The sequence below is a fragment of the Furipterus horrens genome, unplaced genomic scaffold (assembly GCF_987537825.1).
Source record: "Furipterus horrens unplaced genomic scaffold, mFurHor1.1.pri manual_scaffold_10, whole genome shotgun sequence".
NCBI classification, from domain to species: domain Eukaryota; kingdom Metazoa; phylum Chordata; class Mammalia; order Chiroptera; family Furipteridae; genus Furipterus; species Furipterus horrens.
In genome coordinates, this window is record NW_028327180.1 from 98,441,335 (window position 1) to 98,457,398 (window position 16,064).

General features: G+C 50.5%; 1 long non-coding RNA gene across 1 annotated transcript in view; it reads left to right on the forward strand.

The window, feature by feature from the left end:
• Nucleotides 1-5,116, forward strand: part of LOC150001023 (uncharacterized) — a 77,839-nt gene extending 72,723 nt beyond the window's left edge. Inside the window, exon 3 of the long non-coding RNA XR_016513758.1 lies at nt 4,951-5,116. This is a non-coding gene — a long non-coding RNA (uncharacterized LOC150001023). The remainder of the gene's footprint in view (nt 1-4,950) is intronic.
• The last annotated feature ends 10,948 nt before the right edge of the window (nt 5,117-16,064 follow it).

Consider the following 16,064-nt stretch of genomic DNA (forward strand, 5'->3'; position numbering starts at 1 on the left):
TTATAGAAACTACGAAGCGAGCAGAAATTAAGGAAATGAAGGTCAACATGAAACCTCATACTCTGCTCTCTCCTCTCTCACTGTCAGATTCCTCTTTTTCCTTCTCTGTTTCTCTTTCTGCTTTAAGGGGAGAGGGGCTGCTTCTTCCCCTCACTCTGACTTTGGCCCTGAAAGCTGCCCCCGAGTCTTATGCTTTTTCTTCTCTTTTATTAAATGTATTGAGGTGACACTGGTTAATAAAATTATACAGATTTCACGTGTGCAAGTCCACGTCATCTGTACTTTGCATTGCGTGTCCACGGCCTAAAGTCTCCTCCCGTCACCACGTATTTGAACCCCTTAACCCTTTGTACCCACCCCCTAGCCCCCCGAGTCTCATTCTCGGCTCGGACCACAGTGAAACCCTTCCCTTGCCTTCTCCAGACACAGCGTCATTCCACGGCCTCGGGAATCAGGCTGTCTAGGCTCAGAGTTTCCACTCCGACACTTCCTGGCTGTGTGACGTGGGGCAATTGCCTGACCCCTTGTGCCTCAGTTTCTGTGTCTGTCCAATGGGGATAATAGCACTGAGCCCAGGGCCTGGCATATAGTATCTGATCAACACTCATGGTCACTATTTCCTCCCGGCCCTGACTCCTCCTGACGTACGCGGCTGTCTTGGGCTTTATCCTCTTGCACACAATGACCCGAGTGTCTGTGCTTTGGGGGACAGACTGTCCTTTTCCATGGGAGCAGGAGGAGAAGGAGCCAGCAAGGTGAGACCCAGAACGCACGCCTCCTTCCTCCGATCCCGAGGCCTCCGTCTACCTGCCTGCCTCTGCCTTCGCCCTTCTGAGCGACACTTGGGATCATTCCTGATTTACTTCACAGGGTTCCTTAGCAACTCTTGCTAATATAGGATTAGGTACAGAAATACTTCTGGGTAGAATTCCAAGCATCTTAATTTATTAAAAACCATCGCTTTAAAAACAATTACTTCGATTTTGCCCTTATTTCAAAAGCAATGCAAATTTATCTTAAAATATTTAGAACAGATAATGAGAAATACTAAAAAGCACCCTCTGCCAGCACCTTGGTGTATCTTTTCCCGGTTTTAGCCTGTGTAGGCACATGGACTTGCACCAAAGGGAGTTGTTATACATGCTCTTTTGTAAACAGCCCTGCCCCCCCGCCCCCATTTCACAATGTTCATCTGCCCACAACGTGTTAAAATGATTTCACAAAGGACATCATATTTCTGATCGGATGGAAGGCAGCGTCTGTAGGAGACACAGGGCCCGCGCGCAGAGTCCATGGAAAGGAGGCCCAGCGAGGGCAGTGAGGGGCTGGGAGGGTGCACCCAGCGGTGGGAGGGAGAGGCAGCCCCCCTCCTGACTTTCCTCCTGCAACCCCAGATGGTTTGTAGCCCAGCCGCGAGGGGACGGATGCACTTCCCGCTGCCACGGGCACCTGCCAGCACCGGGGCTGTTACTGGGCCACGTGTGGGGTGGAGGGAGCGCTCGCCCCCCAGGGAAGCGGGCGGCGTGGGTCAGCCCGCAGACGCTGGCGCCGGTCTCTCCGCGTTCACATCCCGCTGCTGCTGCCCGTTAGCTGTGTGAGCTGGCTCTTTCTCTGTTGTGCCTCAGTTTCCTCCCCTACAAAACGGGGATGACCCCTGTGCGTGTCTCATACGGTAGTTGTATGGACTAAGTTAGCATGTATACGCAGAACACGCAGGACGGTGTCCGATCTGTACGACTCCGGTGTGGGCCCCATTTGCAGATATTCCCGTTTCAGGGCTGTGATGCCTGACCCTGGTTGCACATTCAAATCACTTGGGGAAACTGAACACACTGCTGCTGCCCTTGGCCCCCCGGATCGCCTGAGTCAGAGCCCAGAATTATCGTCATGGGGCCCAAGCAGAGGGACTTCTGGTATTCTCCCCTCGGTGACTCTAAGGGCAGCCAAGGCTGGGAAGCATTTCTACGTAAGGGAGTGGGTGCCGGCTCCCCAATCCAGCAAGGGGGCTGGTGGCCGGCACCTGGGAGCTGCTTGCTGTCATGGTAGTCAGGCATGGAGGCCACGAGCCTGGCGTGTCCTGGACAATATTGGTGGCCTCCATGAGCAAAGCGAAACCTAACCAGAGTCTGTGCCCTCGAATCTGAGAACACAAGACTCAAGACCAACTCCTTATAAACAGCCAAATAGGTGTTCTTGATTCTGAGGAAATGAAACTCGGGAATAATGCTCCTAACACCCAGCTACCTGGATTTTCCCATGGAGGCAACCGCTTCAGCGTTAGCCATGTAACGGTGGCCCTGGCCCCACTGGGTAGTCCAGGGTGATCTCCTTACTTGTAGGTCAGCTCATTAACAACACCCCCCTTGGCCATGTAGGGTAACACATTCATAGGTTCTGGGGGTCAGGATGTGGACACCTCTGGGGGCCATTTGCTGCCCATTCTATCTATTGTCTGGACAGGTCTTTGGGTCTTTTGCTGCTACTGGGCTCAGGCAAAATGCACGTAGCCTGGTGCCTTATCCAGATGTAAACTCCGGAAAGACTGGAATTCGGTCTTGTTCTTAGCTGACTTGCCTGGGACTTTATCTTCAGGCCTGGGCTGCTGGTGTCCCTGGAGGTGCAGGGGAACTTTCCCAGGGGATGTGAGCAAAGGGAGTGTCCGAGGAATTCACTGACCTGTGCTTTTCACAAACACGCCTGCCCAAGAGCGCGTCTGCTTCGAGCCCAGCTCTCTTCTTCTCTTCCTTCCAGACGCTTCTCTCTCGTTTTCACAGAATCTCAGCCCTCCCACACCCTGAGGTGTCAAACAGTGCCATGCAGAACAGTGAGGTCTGTGAAACCTTCCTGTCCGCCTGCATCCGGAGGAAGACATATTTGTAATAAATCGTACGTGTGTATTTAACACGTATACACCAAAATTTGTAATATATCGATATTGTCTTGACTGTGTACCAATAATAATTGCAATGGTAGAGCACAGTCTGGAGCAAAAAATTTAGGCACTCAGAGGCTAACGGTTGTAGAAATGAAAAAGGAAACCAGAATCTCAGTTTATATACATTTCCTGCATGGAATTATGATAGAGTGATTAATAAAATACTTTCTGTCCTAAAAACCGTGTTACAAAAACATTCTGCACGAAAAAGCAAATAAGATTTCAAGGAAGAAGAAGGAAAAATGTAAACTTTTCTGACTTATAGAGAGGAGTTTGTTCGTGTATTTTTAAAAATAGCTGATGGTGGGTGTCAGATTACCACAGCATTTAGATTCCATGGGAAACATGTAAAAGAGCGATGTGACAGTTTATATATACATATATGTAATGTCAATATTTACAGTACAGTGGGAGTTGCATCTTTTGTACTATTTAAACTTACGGTAAACATTTTCGATGTCAACCAAAAATGTGCAAGGGCCTACCTCGTGCATGGGAATTTTTTAAGGGGTAATAGGAGTTGTTGGAGATCATCCGCCTACAGCACCTGAGAGGTGATTAAAATGTGTTTGTCCTGAAGGAGGGACTTAAGTGAACCTGGCAAACTGTTCGGGAGGCTGAAATGAAAAATCCTCACATATGCTTAAAATGAGAACGTTTTAACCCGCAAGTCTCTCCTCCGATGGCTGGCCTGAAAGACACGAACGAGCCCCTTTGGAGTCTCTGTGCGCTCTGTGTTTGCCGACGACCAGATGTTCCACTCTCGGACGCCCACTGGGGGCCCCACACTTCCGTTCACTTCGGACACCATCAGCCGGAGCCAGCGCAGACCCACGGGGGGGGGGGGGGCGGCTCCGTCTCACACGCAGACCCTGACTTGAGAGACCAGTCTTGAATGGGGTCCCCAAGAATCCTACATTCTGCCTGGCCAACTACAAATTTGGGGGGGTCCCAGGACCCCGCCTTTCTCAGGTTTGAGAATTCACTGTAGAACGACTCACAGAACTTAGGAAGCACTGGGCTTACAATTACAGTTTCGATACGGAGGCGACACCTCACAACCCACGGACGGAAGAGGTGCATAGGTCAGGGCTGGGGGCGGAGCAGAGCTCCCAGGCCCCCTCTGGGTGTCACCCCCACTCCCCCAGCACAGCCCCGTGTTCACCAACCTGAAAACAGCCGCAGCCTCATGTTCAGAGTTTTTATCAAAATAGGCATGGCTAATCAATTCGCTGGCCATGGACGGCTGAGCCCCACCTCTGGCCCCCCTCCGCTCTGCAGACGTGAGGGTGTGCAGGGCAGGGTGAAGGATTCCTCAGGGGCCTGCCAGAAGTCACCTCGTTAGCATAAACTCAGGGATGGTCAGAAGGGGCTCGTGGACCGTCACTCAGAAAATCTCCAGGGTGTTAGGAGCCCTGCGCAGCCACGCAGCACAAAGCCCGGATTTCTGTATTTCACTCTGCTGCGTGGAATGAGAAATCATTCCTTGTTCTCAGCCTGGGGGGCTCCAGGCGCAGGGGCAGATGTGCCTCTGGCTCTGTCCTGTCTCGGAGGAACGGCCCGTGGGAAGGGAACCTAGGGCTCTCGGCACAGAGGTCAGTTGCTGTGTCACCCATGACCCTGCCACCTTCACAGAACGCGAGGTGCCAGGCTAGAAGCCCGGGAGCCCAACCGTGGAAGCCGGAGGGGAGGCAGGAAGTACAGAGTGGAATTCAGCCCAGTTCCTGGCCCTTCGAAGCCAGCAGTCCATGGTGAGATACACAAACCCTTGGTCTTTCCAGGCTTTTCCGGGAGAGAGCCCCCCTGCCCCTTCCCCCTCTGGTTCTCTCTGTGTCTTAGGGTCCTGTCTCACCCACAGAACGTGCTCCCGGTGGAAGGGGACCTTGCTGACCCTGCTGGCTGCAGTTGGGAGTGGGGTCCCCAGGGTGGCTGATGCCCCTCCTCTTCCCTCTGTACCCCATCCCCCTGCCCCCCACCTACGCCCCAGCTGACTTAGTTTCTTGATTTCTCGTTAGCAGGAACGAGTCCATTTTTAGGAGTGATGAGTGGATGGAAAAACGTTGTCAATCACTCATGACAAATGTCGCCAAAGCTTAATGAAGACCAGACAGTTTCAGCTCAGATACGTTGGAGCGCTGTAGGAAGCTTACTTGGTCCCAGAGCCTGGACTTGGGGTGTCAGGCCAGCTCTGTCACCTCTGGGCAAGGAGGTCTGCTCTTCAAGGCAGGGGATGCACGGGCCGCAGATGGAGTTTCTGCCTCATGGAAGGTATAATGAAAAATGTAAAAATTTGTGAAAAGCAATCAGGTAAGACATAAACATTGTATTCTCAGTCCTGCCCACCGCCCCCCACCCAGACATCTGTATCTGTTTATATCCCATGGCCTTCCCTCTTTATACTTTGTATCATTTCTCTCTCAATAGATAGAGGACTTCGGATTCTGTATCTGGCTACTCAGAGAGGGGGTGGGGGGTGAAGCAGTGGAGAACCGTAGGCTCGGGTTTGGGGGCAGATTTTGATGAGGAATTAGTCAAGGCTGAGCGTGAGGAGGGGGGGCTGCCGGGAAGCTGTGGCTTAGGGTCGCTGGGAGCAGAGAAGGTGAGGGGTGGGGCAGGGGGTCTGGAGAGTGAAGAAGCTCCCCTTCGATGGTCTAGGAGAGAGGCTGGCAAAGACTGGAATTACTCGGAGTTATTTTTTATCTCTAGGCTGCACTTCCTAACCCGTGACATCAGGCAGACACTGGGCCACGGGGTGCCTGGTTTGCCTTTGGGTTAGATGCATTTTTTAATTAAATGAGTTAATGCCTGTAGTGGTGTAAACAATAAAGCACTAAGCGTTTGTTATTGCTAAGGCTACCACAAAAACAGTAACTCCCAATTTAAACTGAGGCCAGCCAGGCTATTTGAAAACATCTTCAAGCTAAAGTGTCAATGTAATCATGCTATTCTTTTCTTATCACTATTTTAAAAAAGATTTTATTTTATCTTTGTTTTTAGAGAGAAGGGAGGGAGAAAGATAGGGGAGAAAAATTGACGTGTGAGGGATGCATTGATCAAGGCCTCTCACACGCCCCCGACTGGGGACCTGGCCTACAACCCAGGCATGTGCCCTGACCAGGAATCGAACCATTGACATTTTGATTTGTGGGATGATGCCCAAGCCACTGAGCCACACGGATCAGGGCCCATCGTGCTATTCTTAGGCTTAAAACTTTTCAGTGGCCTTTCCTTACGCTGGAAGTAAAACCCCAGTTCCTGACTGTGGCTGTAGGATAAGCCTCTGCCCACCCCTCCCAGCCGATCTCAGGCCAGTTCACTCACCGTGCCCCGGCCACACTGGCCTTCTCTTTCTGCAGCACTGAGCACTCAGCTGCCCCCAGGGCCCCCTGCACACACTGCCCCCAGTCAGGGGTGCCCTTCTCCCTACCCACAGCTCCCCTCCCTTCTGCATGGTGGGCTCCCCGGAGCCTGCAAGTCTTAGCTAAAATCTCACCTCCTCGAAGGCCTTCTCTGATCTAAGGTAGGCTGCCCCGTTGTTACCTCTCACAGTGTAGTGGTTTGAATGGTGGACCCCAAAAGATAATGTCCTGAAAACCTGGGAGTGTAACCTTATTTTGAAAAGGGGTCTCTGCAGGTTCAGGGTAAGCTCTCCAAATGAGATCGTCCTGGATTCTCTGGTTGGACCCTAAATCCAGTGACACATGTCTGCATAAGGAAAAGAAGAGAGGCACACAGGGAGAAGGCAGAGATAGCAGAGAAGCAGCCACAAGCCCAGGAATGCGCGGGGCCGTGGAAGCTGGGAGAGACGAGGAAGGCTTGTCTCCTAGAGCCTCGGGAGAAGCGCGGCTCTGCCCACCCCTTGATTTTGAATGTCCAGCCTCCAGAACTGTGAGAGAATAAATCTCTATTGTTTAAGCCACTCACTTTGTTATAGCAGCTACCGGAAACTCATACGCACAGCGTCCTGTCCTTTCTCTTCCCATCAGTTACAGTGGCTGACTTTCATATCATGGGGTGGGTGGCTGTTTGTGCCTGACTCCTGACACCCCCCTCCCCAATGCCACACAAATGGCCAGTCTCAGGTCTTTTCTGCTCTCCCTTAGACGTGCAGTGCTCTGCACAGTGTTTGAGACAGCAGATACTGAGTAGATAGTGAAAGAATGAACATAAATGGCATGTTTCCTTATTTAGAATCGCTGACGGGAGCACCGCTGCTGGAAAGAGCCTCTGGCTTGCTGGGGGGCAAGGCATGCTTCTCAGGTATGTGCTTGATGTCACCAAAAAATGACAGGTGACAGAGCTGCTCCTTGTTCTCAGGAGTGAAACCATCCCCTCTGACGTGGAGCCTACGCTTCTTGTGTTTCTTGCTAATCCTTTCTTTATGGAAAGGGCGATAGTTAGCTTCTCAGTGGTCCTTGTTCAAGTGACCCCTGACACCGATGTGAGGCGAGGCAGCCAGCTTGGAGGTGACATGCACGCAGTCAGGCCCATCAGGTCTCGGTGCCAAAGAAAACACATTCTTTGAAGAGAAGGGTAATTGCCGAAGGCTTTGTCTTATGTCGAGGCGGAGGAGATGGACCATTTGAACTGGTTTAGTATTCATGATAATATATGGTTCAGGGCTCAATAAAAGGGTATAATTCTATTGAGGGATTCCACTGAGCTCATAAACCACGGAGCGCGGCTCGTCAGCAGAATACAGAGATTGGGTTACCGCGGGGCTTGTTCCGGGGCCGCTCAGCACTGCCCATTGCTCCGAGAAAGGATCATCGCAGGGCTCCTCGGCTGCATACCTGGCAAAGTCAGTGCCCGAATAATTTAGTTAAACTGTGTGAGTATGTCTGTGGTCCCCACTTATACCAAGGGTCCCAGTGGAACAAGTGGTTTCACTGTGTGGTATTAATGATATCTATGTAGCAAAAAAATCTGTCTCAAAGGATGCTATAAATAAGCAAGGGGGTGAAACTGCCTTTACCTTTACTCAGGAATCCTGGCAGCAGATGTGGAAAGTGCATGGTGTGAGACAGTAGGGAGGAGTGCGGACTGCGGCCAACCAGAAAGTGAATGTCTTGCTTAAACCGTGTGTTTGCCAAACAAAACCTGTCTGCAGGCCAGTGTGAGATTTTGGTTTACACGCTTATTTTTCCACTAGACAAGGGCTTCAAAAACTACAGCCCTTGGATCAGATCTGGCCCGCCACCTGTTCTTGTAAATAAAGTTTTATTGGAATGCAGCCACGCTGATTTGTTTATGTTCTTTCTGCCGCTGCTTTGGAGCCACAAAGGCAGAGTGAGTAGTTGTACAAGAACGAACATCCTTTGAAGCCTAAACTATTTAGCATCTCGTCTTTAACAGAAAAAGTTTGCCAATGTTTGCATTACACCATGAGTGCCGAGAGGGCAACTTGGCACTCATTTTGAACTTAGTAATTATTTATTTTGAGGAGGATATTTTATATTGTCCATGGTAGGTTCTGTGGGTTGTTCACCCAGGGATCATTCCCCTTCTTTCTTTTGTTTAATCCTCATCTGAGGATATGTTTATTGAGTTTAGAGAGAGAGGAAGGTGGAAAGAAAGAGGGAAAGAAACACTGATGTGAGAGAAATATCGATCAGTTGCTTCCCATATGTACCTCGACCAGGGGTCAAACCTGCAACCTAGGTATGTGCCCTGACCGGGGATCGAACCGGTGACCTTTTGGCACATGGGATGATTTTCTAACCAACTGAGCCACCCAGCCAGGGCTCCTCTTCCTTCTCGCTCACAGGGGCAGCCATAGGCTTTAGGGGCAGGCTCTAGACTCCTCCCTAGATGCTGCATTTTGATCAGTTCAAGCCAACCCCGGCTCTCCCAGTCGTCCCACTAGTTCTGTGCCCGAGGCATGGGTGTGATGGGATGGGGCCAGTGACGGAAGGCTCCGTGGGGTTCTGAGAAGGGGAGGTGGCGGGACTGGCTCCCACTCTTGAAAAGGGACCTGCGGAGTACTGCCCTTCCTTATTTTGCCTTTGGACACTGTTGTGGAAGGACGTGGCCCAGCAGCTATAGCACCTCGGGCCAAGCCCGAGGCCAAAGGCCAGAGTGGAGGATCCCAGGGAGAAAGGACGAGCCTGGGTGATGCTCACACGATGAGACCGAGGTGGCCACACCAGGACCCCCCCTTCTTTTGGTCTTGGTGCTCATGCACTTATTACTCCTTATCGCTTATTCACTTTTAACTGGGTTGATTAAGAAGCTTGCACCCTAAAAAAGTGAAAAGGTTATGTTGTGGCATCTGCCTGCTCTGTCTTTGGGGGCCTTTCTAGACTTTATGAAAATGCTCTTTGATATTGTTTTACTTTTACATTTAGACCATTACTCTGATAGGAACCAGTTGTTTTATATGATAGGCGGTCATGCTCTCATTTTGTTTTTCTTGTAGGTGGAGAAATAATTTTTTTGAGTGTGTGATGGGGAATAAAATCCAGTGTAGTTGTAGGGTTTTCATAAAGATAAATGTTATTTTCCACACTGGAAACTAAAGCCAGGATCAATTTTTTTAGGTACCTTTTAAAGAAATGGTTAACCTCACTGATTTTTATGATGCGAGTGGAGTGGTTTCTAGTTCCTGAAAGGAACTTAAAGTAACCGAAGTTACCAACTTTAAGACAGACCATATCATGTAAGGGAAACACTCGTTTTGTTAATTACATCTGACCCGGCCCTCCCCAGGAAACGGCGCTGGGTTGTTTCCTGATGTTGATTAGGAATGTTGGCAGAAAAAAAAAAAAAAAAGAGTAAAACTTTATCAGCATCTTGCACTGACTTGAAGGAAAGCAGTTTGATTTTGAGCCATAGATGTTCTTATCTGAAGATAATCAGTACTAAGAAACCGACTCTTACAGTCAATCTGCCTAAAGTGGGGGCTGAAACTTCTTACTGAATCTAACACAAACATGCAAACAAACAATAAAACCCTTGACCAAAGCTTTGTCGATTAAAAGATACCATCAGTAAATAAGTTACTAGGAGAAGATATTTGTAATACACACAACAAAGGAGTAGTATCAAGAATATATTTTTAAAAAATCAACCTACAAATCAATAAGCAAAGAAAACAGAAAAATGGGCAAAGCCACGAGCAGATATTGCTCAGCAGAGGAAATAAGAGACAGGCCAGTCTGCTTGCTGGTGAGTTCTGTCTCATTTCATTAGAATCGGGGACATTCAGGCCAAGCAAGGCCTCAGTGAAATTACCCTTCCCCCCATTTCTTTAGGAAAAATGTACCGCACACTTAACCAAATTTAATTTATAGTTGCAACTGTGCACTAACTCTTGGTACACACAAAGTCAGAGTCAAACGTTGGCTTTTTTTGGTGTCATTTTTTAAAAAACCAAATCATAACAAAGCACTACTAGATCTATCCAGAGTCTTATTGTAAAGAGGATTGATGTTGACACAAATATGTGAGGACATCACATTCTGATGTTTAAACACACTCTTTTTTGGAAACTTATTTTGGCACCACCCCTGCAGACTTCTCCTCATCCACGATAAGAGGGCGGACTTGGGCCAGACCCTCTTGGCCGGCAGCCCCGCACGTGATTTGAGCGGCCCTCCCCGTCACTGTCCTGGAATGCGGGGCTCCGTGCATCTTCGGCTGGCCGTCCCATCCCTCTGCAGCCTGTGTGCAGTGAAACCACATTGCACTGGAGGGGCCTCTGCAGCTCCCCTGGGGGACTGACAGAGAATTTGGCATAGAGTCTGTGAGATTCGGGGGCCCCTCCTGTCACTGTGACCTCTGCTTCTGCTGCCTTTGACCCCTCTGTTTCCCTCTAATAAAAACCTTTGGGTTTATATCAGGCCTATCTGGATAATCCAACATGATCTTCCCAGCTCCAGACCCTTAACCACACCTGGAAACCCTTTTGCCAGGTAATGCGACACAGTCATAGGTTTTGGGGATCAGGACAAGGACACCTTTGGGGGGCACCACTTCAGAAAGCCATCACTGCCTGTCATCAAGGCCTCAGAAACACCGTCTCTGACGGAGCAGCAGGAAATGAAAACTAGCAAAGGAATGTTCTGAACAGCGCGGCTCTCACTGGGGATTTTCAATTTTAGTTTTAGAGCCTGTGGCAGAGGGTTTGGAGACTCTGTCCGAACCAGCACGCGCGTCGGCTGGCGGAAGGAGGGAGCTAGCTGCACGATCCAGGCACCCCGCTTTGGGCAGCCCCGCAGCGGGCTCTCGGGGGCGGTGAGGCTCTCGGGCACAGACACACATCCCGTCGCTCAGGTGCAGGTGCTGAGCTAGAACTCCGTGCTGGGTGCGGTGGTAGGTGGGGGTGGGTGGGGAAGTTCCTGGCATGAGCCACAGGGCCCAGGAGAGGCCAGAATGACTAACTCCAGTTTTGGAGATTCAGGTGACACATGAGTCAAGGCCTTACAGAGAGCAGCCTCACCTAGGCTAAAAATAGCTTGGGGACAAAGCCAAGGGCACCGAGCGTGTCGGTGGGGAGAGTTCTTGGCTCCCCGCTCCCCAGGAGCATTAGGCAGCGAACTCCCTGGAGCCGTGGTGTCCAGAAACTGTGTGCATGTTTGGCAGGTCAGATTTTCTAGTACTTTCTTGTTTAGGGGTGGGGACATGGGCAGCCGAGGAAGCAAGTTTTCAGCAAGAGCAGGGACTTGATCAATGCGACGCCAGAAAGAATGGGGACAACCACAGCCACACCTCCTCCATGGTGCTTCCAGGACATTAGCAGCCCCAGGAGCCAAGAGGGGTGTCAGGCTGGGACTTGGGGTGCTGGGTACATGAGGTGAAGAGGCGTGGTTTCAGGTTGGAGTTACCGTTTTAACAGAACGTGCCAACGCAGCGACAACACAGGGGCAGAGGTCTTGTCCCCAAAGGGGAGGCGCCTCTCCTTGGGGCACATCCAGGAACCCCTCTTGTTTACTGGGGAGAAAACGTACCCTCCTCTCATATTGTGCATGAGTGTGAAGTCTGCTGAATGAGATGAGAAAGTGAATACCCTTTAGTGATGTGAAGGCCGACGGACCTGTGACAACGTGCTCACCTTGTGAGTAATCGGGAATGAAGAGCGCGACTCACCGTGGGACGGCTGGGCTGCGGGCTTGGGTTTGTGCAGGATCTGCTGAGATGCGTGTGGCCTTCTTTCCTGCTGCACTTGGACCCAGGGGGTGGAGGCTGGTGTTGTGGTGGCCATCTTGCCGCCAGGAGGGGAGAGGGGAGAGAAAGGAACCACGCCAGAGAAAGGGGAGAGAAGAGATGGCAAGAGACCAGAGCCTGACAGTGCCATTGGAGCCCCTGGATCGAGCTGCACCTGAGGCTGCATTCCTCTGGACTTTTCAGTCATGTGCACTCAGGGAGATTTTTTGTCGCTGGCAAGAACCTTGGCCAGCCTGAGTCCTGGCCTAGTCCCCAAACCTCTTGGGGGAGAAGAGACTCATGACATCGGCCACCAAGTGTTTGCTGCACACCGTGCTAGGCACGTCGTGTGTTATTTCATTTAATCCTCACAGCAGGGCTCCCTTAGCCTCGCTTGACAGACAAGGAAACTGAGGCATATCCCGTTGAAAACCTGGCCCAACGTCACACGGTCAAGCCTGGATCTAGGCAGCCTGGCCTCAGAGCCTGTACACTGGTTCGTTTTTTTTTCTTTTTTAGTCCTCACCCGAGGATATTTTTTATTATTGATGTTAGAAAGAGGAAGGGGGGGAGAGCGCACGAGTGAGAAGCGTCGATGGGGAGAGGAACGTCACCCAGTGGCCCCCTGTGCGCACGCTCTGGGGATCGGCCCGCACCTTTTAGTGCCCAGGGAGGCGCTCCAACCAACTGCGCACCCCCCTCGCCCCCCCCCCCCCCCCACGCCAGGGACAGAGCCTGTGCTCTTAACCACGGCCTCTGGGGAACCCTTGGGTGCAAGTCATGAGGGTTCGGGGCTTTCTGGGCTGTTGACCAAGGCTGGCTGGCGGCAGGTCCGTGGGTGTGAGCGCCGCGTGTGGGGTCCTGGACGCTCCGTCGGTGAGGAAAACCCACAAAATGTTCTCAGCTCCATTGTCTTCCCACATTTAGAAGATGATGCCGATTTTCCATCATGCAGTGCGACGGTAGGGGCTTAACGTGGTAATTAAATGTTTGTTGCTGGGAATGAGTAGGTTGTCCTCCATCACGCGGAGGTTTTGAAGTTGGAGAAGTGAGACGCCTGCCTGCTCGCTGTGGCGGTCCCTGCGCATAATGTAGGCGGACCGGACCCCCCACGAGTGCTCTCGGGAGGATGGGGTTTCCTGTCCCTGACGCGAGGGGAAGGGAATTGGGGCGCCGCCTCCCACGGCGTCCTCAGACCGCCCGCCACGTGCTGCAGGACGCGGAGACGCGCTCTCTGAGCAGGGACCCGAGCCTTTTTCCGTTCCGGCCCCACTGTTCTCCAGGACCGCCGTCTTCGCAAACGCCTGCAGACGGCATCCCGAAAGCGGGCCAGATGTGCGTCTCCTCCTTGGTGAAGCGCGCAACCCGGAGCCTTCTGTCCGGAGGGAACATCACCGGAGTTTACAAAGCCCTGAAGCCCTGTCCCGCTGAAGCATCAACTCTCTGCAGCTCAGCTTCCTCAGGCCATTAGAGGGTACCTCCCAGGTGCCCGGCCACCGGCCTCTCCCCACCCCGGGGACATCTCCCAGGTGCCAGGGTTCACGCTGCCTACCACGCAGAGCCTGGCCAGTCCCACCTGTATGTATGAACTCTTGGAAGTGGCCACCTTTAAAAAAAAATTGTGTATGTTGTTTATATTTATTCCAAGTCATATTTCAAAAAGGATAAGCTACCTTAACATGTATAAACAAATATAGATGTTTTTACACAATGCAAAGAAAACCAGAGGCTAAAGAGTAAAACAGGAGCAGAGACAGGTTATGTTACCTGATATTTGTGTCTGTAACGCTTTATCCCTGCTACAATTCAGGTTCATTATCCCATTTGATTCCTAACGTGGTCCTACAGAGTGGGAAGGCTAGGCATAGTCAACTCCGTTTTACAGATCAGGAAACTGAGGCGAAGAGCTTACATGGTCTTCCCAAGTAAAGACAGGCGGGGGCCAGGGCTCAAGTTCTTGATTTCTAGTCCAGGGCACAGTTTCTGATGCCCAGGACGCCGCAGTGGGGCAGACCCAGGGAAAGCAGGGTGGCCCACTGAACGCTTTTCTGGACTGTCTTGGGGTTCGAGTCCCTCTCCTGCCTGCTGGCCCCCACCACCCCTGCCAGAGGTGATGCACACTCCATTTGTCCACCCCTCCCCCACAGAGGCTCACCGAGACTTGATGCTTTTTTTTAAAGTATATTTTATTGATTATGCTATTACAGGTGTTCCAATTTTTCTCCTTTGCCCCCCTCTGCCTAGTACCTCTCTTCGCTCCAGCAATCCCCCTTCCCTTAACTCATGTCCATAGGTTGTGCGTATAAGTTCTTTGGCTTCTCCATTTACTATACTAGTCTTAACGTCCCCCTGTTTATTTTGTACCAACCAATTATGCTTCTTAGTCCCTGCACATTTTCCCCCATTTCCCCCCTCCTGCCTCCCCACTGACAGTCCTCCATATGATCTCCATACCTCTGGTTCTGTTCCTGTTCTGGTTGTTTGCTTACTTTGTTTTTGTTTTCTTAGATTCATTTGTTGATAGCTGTGAGTTTGTTGTCATTTTAGTGTTCATAGTTTTGATCTTTTTCTTAAATGTGTCTCTTTAACATTTCATATAATAAGGGCTTGGTGAGGATGAACTCCTTTAGCTTTACCTTGTCTGGGAAGCACTTTATCTGCCCTTCCATTCTAAGTGATAGCTTTGCTGGATAGAGTAGTCTTGGTTGTAGGTCCTTGCTTTTCATTACATTGAATACTGCTTGCCAGTCCCTTCTTGCCTGCACAGTTTCTTTTGAGAAATCAGCTGCCAGTTTTATAGGCACCCCTTTGTGGGTAACTTTCTTCTTTCTCTTGCTGCTTTTGAGATTCTCTCTTTATCTTGAACCTTTGGCGTTTTAATTATGATGTGTCTTGGTGTGGTCCTCTTCGGGTCTAGCTTGTTTGGGACTCTCTGTGCTTCCTGGACTTTTATGTCTACTTTCTTTGCCAAATGAGGAATGTTTTCCTTTATTTTTTCAAATAAATTTTCAATTTCTTGCTCTTCCTCTTCTCCTTCTGGCACCCCTATGATTCAGATGTTGGTACATTTAAAGTTGTCCCAGAGGTTCCTAAGCTTCTCCTCGTTTTTTAAAATTCTTGTTTCTTCATTCTGTACTGGTTGACTGTTTATTTCTTTCTTATGTTCCAAATCATTGATTTGAACCCCGGCTTCCTTCCCTTCACCATTGGTTTCATGTGGATTTTCCTTCATTTCACTTAGTATAGCCTTCACGCCTTCCCTTATGTGTTTCCCATACTCAATTACATCTGTGAGCATCATTATCACATGTTGCTTTTTTTTTAATAGACTTTTTAAAAAATATTTTATTTATTTATTTTTAGAGAGAGGGGAAGGGAGTGAGAAAGAGAGGGAGAGAAACATCAATGTGTGGCTGCCTCTTGTACGCCCCCAACTGGGGACCTGGCCTGCAACCCAGGCCTGTGTTCTGACTGGGAGTCAAACCAGCAACCCCTTTGGTTTGCAAGCCGGCACTCAATGCACTGAGCCACAGCAGCCAGGGCTCATCACCAGTGTTTTGAACTTTGCGTCTGTTAGGCTGGCTGTCTCCTCGTCACTCAGTTCTCCCACTGGAACCTTGATCTGCTCCCTCTTTTGGGCCACACTTCTCTGCCTCCTCATCTTGACAGCCCCCTGTATTTGCCTCCGTGTCTTAGGTAGAGCTGTCACATCTGTTATGTTGTAAAGGGTGGGGCCTTAGGGATTCCTCAGTGTGGGGCAATGCGGTTACAACTTTGTAGCGCTGTCTGTGGGGGAGGGGTCAGAGAGGGAACAAAACTGCTTGCTCAGCACTCACCTCTTTTCCTGTCACTTCATATGTGACTGGCGCCCCTCTAGCTGTTGTCCTGGTGATGGTTCCCAGAGTGGGTGGGTCTGCGTACATTCTAAGACCGTGGGGGGGCCTCTAAATGGACTCTACTGAGAGAGTGGCAGTTTCTTCTGCCG